This window comes from Phoenix dactylifera, chromosome 9 (assembly GCF_051530095.1).
Source record: "Phoenix dactylifera cultivar Ajwa chromosome 9, Ajwa_hap1_PhDact_Kaust_v1.1, whole genome shotgun sequence".
NCBI classification, from domain to species: domain Eukaryota; kingdom Viridiplantae; phylum Streptophyta; class Magnoliopsida; order Arecales; family Arecaceae; genus Phoenix; species Phoenix dactylifera.
The window spans coordinates 12209696-12212978 of record NC_143198.1 but is presented as its reverse complement, the minus strand read 5'-3'; the positions used below and the strand labels follow the sequence as shown (position 1 = coordinate 12212978).

Here is a 3283-nt window from a genome sequence, read left to right as displayed (position 1 = left end):
CTAGTCAACCTTCATGCATGATTATTCCTGAAAATGTAGGACACTTTGAAATCAAACCAGGAGTAATTCAATTGCTGCCCAAGTATCATGGGATGGAATCCGAGAACCCTTATCTTCACCTTAAGGATTTTGAGGAAATTAGCATCACATTTAGAGTGCCAAATGTATCGAAAGATGTCCTTAAATTGACCTTGTTTCCTTTTTCCTTAAAGGATAAAGCCAAAACATGGCTGAACTCCTTGAGACCTAGATCGCTAGGAACATGGCATGACATGCAAAGAGAATTCTTGAAAAAATTCTTTCCCGCACAAAGGACTAACTTTTTGAAAAGGCACATTAGTAATTTCCAACAAAAAGACCATGAAACATTTTATGAATGCTGGGAGAGATTTAAAGATTTGCTTCTCTCTTGTCCTCATCATGGGTTTGAAACATGGAGAACCATTAGTTTCTTTTACGAAGGATTGTCTCCACAGTTAAAACAATTTATAGAGACTATGTGCAATGGTCTATTTTTGAAAAAGCAACCCGATGAGGCATGGGACTATTTAGACTCTCTCGCAGAGACTGCACAATTATGGGATACAGGGGATAGAGTGAATAAACCTTTGCCTAAGCCTACTAGCATTCCACACGGGGGCCTTTACAACCTTAATACTCAGGATGATATTCAGGCTAAAATGGCAGCCCTTACTAGGAAGGTAGAGGAAATTGAACTTAGAAGGATTGAACTCGTCAAGACCGTAGAACATAACAGCGAGTGTTGTAGGATTTACGAGATGCCTGGCCATCTCATCACTGATTGCCCCACAATATCCGCATTCAAGGAAGTCTTGCACGATCAGGCCAATGTTATGAATACCTATCAAAAATCTTTCAATAATCCTTTTTCGGGTACTTACAACCCTGAATGGAAGAACCATCCAAATTTTAGGTGGAGGAATGACCAACCTCAGCAAGTATATAACCCAACTCCTCCACCTTCGCAACCTCATTATGCACACGCACCCCCTCAAAAATCCAGTCTCGAAGAAACTTTGCAATCTTTCATGCAAGGCCAAGCTAAAATCAATGATGAATTAAGAAATCAACTGACAACGCTGACCACTGCTTTAAGTGCTCAAGAGAAAGGTAAGCTACCAGCTCAACCACAACCTAACCCTCAAGTCTACGGCGGTAGCAATGCATCATCTTCAACTTCGCATAAAGAACAAGCAAAGAGTATAATAACTTTGCGAAGTGGAAAGGTTATTGACTGACCAGTCTCAGAACAAACACAAGTCATACCTGATTCTGACCCTTTAAAGCCAAAAGAAAAGGATACCGAAGAAACCGAAGCACCAACATCAACTGAAAAAATTAAATGTCCTTTTCCTGCACCATTTCCACAAAGATTAAAGCCTTTGCAAAAGCTTGAACCAAACTCTGAAATTCTTGAGCTTTTTAAGCAAGTAAAAATTAATGTACCTCTTCTTGATGCAATCAAACAAGTGCCTTCCTATGCAAAATTTTTAAAAGATTTGTGCACTGTCAAGCGTCGTTTAAATGTCAAGAAGAAGGCATTTCTGGCTGAAAATATGAGTGCAATTTTACAGCATAACATTCTTCCAAAATATAAGGATCCAGGTTGCCCAACTATCTCGTGCATCATTGGAAATTTTAGGATTGAGCGAGCATTGCTAGATTTAGGAGCGAGTGTGAACTTGTTGCCATATACGGTATATGAGGAACTCGGTTTGGGTGAGTTGAAGCCAACAACTGTGACCTTACAGTTAGCTGACAGATCAGTAAAGGTTCCTAGAGGGATTATCGAAGATGTGTTGGTCTAAGTAGACAAGTTCTATTTTTCTGTCGACTTTATCGTACTGGACACACATCCGGCTTCCAATTCACCATCTCAGATTCCGGTCATCTTAGGACGTCCATTCCTTGCAACTTCTAATGCATTGATCAATTGTAGGAATGGTGTCATGAAGCTTTCTTTTGGCAATATGACCTTGGAACTGAACATCTTTAGTATAGGTAAACAACCCAGTGATCATGAAGAAAGTAAAGAAGTTGAATGGGTTGAAACCATTGCGGAATAATATCTGTTAAAAGAAACATTACTGAATCGGCCGACAATGGTTTGATAGATTGGTGTTCTGAAGGTACTACTAATGATGTGGTCCCACCTGGTTTAGATAATTCGGATGTTATGATGGTCAATGGGTGGAGACCGCGAATAGAGGAATTTGAACAGTTGCCACCTCAAAAAGCAAAGATAGTACCATCCCATAAACAAACACCTAAGCTCGAGTTGAAACCTTTACCGAAGGAACTCAAGTATGCCTTTCTTGGATCCGATGACACATTTCCTCTAATCATCTCATCTGATCTGGATCATGCCCAAGAAAGAAAATTACTTTGTGTTCTAAAGAATCATAAAGGAGCTTTAGGGTGGTCTATTGCCGACTTGAAGGGGATTAGTGTTAGAAAGCCCGCCCATGCCGCTGATATTTCAAAAAAATTCAGATGGCAGCGGAATCGGCATAAGCGGGATCGACGTTCATCGTATGAACGTTGTTTCATGAACCGTTCGTAGATAGGTAAGGATTAAAAACTTTTAAATACATTAGAAGATCAGATCTTCACCTTGTGCGGGTAGATGATCACCGCAAACTGAAGTTCGTGGTCTAGGATAAAGTTTCGCTTGAAGCCGTTCAAGTGCCCGGCCTCTACGGGTATCTGATAAGTGCTAAATAATGCATAAATTAATATCTTATTCATAGCACTTATCATTATTTTAATTCATATATTTTGTAAATTCAACTAAAAGATGTGTTACCCTCATCATTGCATTTTAATAAATTAATTCAAGTTTGATTTAATTATTTATTAATTGAGTCTAATGTATGCAGGTTGAGTCAAGTTTATTAGGGATTATTCCTGGACCTAAACCACATGCACCCCACAAATCAAGACCCTCTGATTCAGTCACTTAACTCTTTTTTCACATGATCCAATTCTCCTATTTTAATCCCTTCAATTATTTTTCTCTCAGATCTCAAAGCATATCATCATATTTGCACGAATCCCAAAGCTCCATCCACTCCTCCACTTTTCTCTACCAAATAACCCGCTCTCATCCCGCTCGGACGAAACAACTGATTCATTCAAATCCCCTGCTCCTAAATCATCTCATCTTCATCTTCCAAATCAAGCGGATCCCAAGCTCATTCCACGTCATTTTTCTTCCCCTGTTCTGGAATAAAGTAGCATGGCCCGTGGGATAAAATCAAAA

At 39.4% G+C, this 3283-nt stretch overlaps 1 pseudogene; it reads right to left on the bottom strand.

Annotated features, from left to right (window-relative positions):
* Positions 1 to 329: 329 nt before the first annotated feature.
* LOC120107074 (small nucleolar RNA R71) lies at positions 330 to 427 on the bottom strand (annotated as a pseudogene).
* Positions 428 to 3283: the final 2856 nt, after the last annotated feature.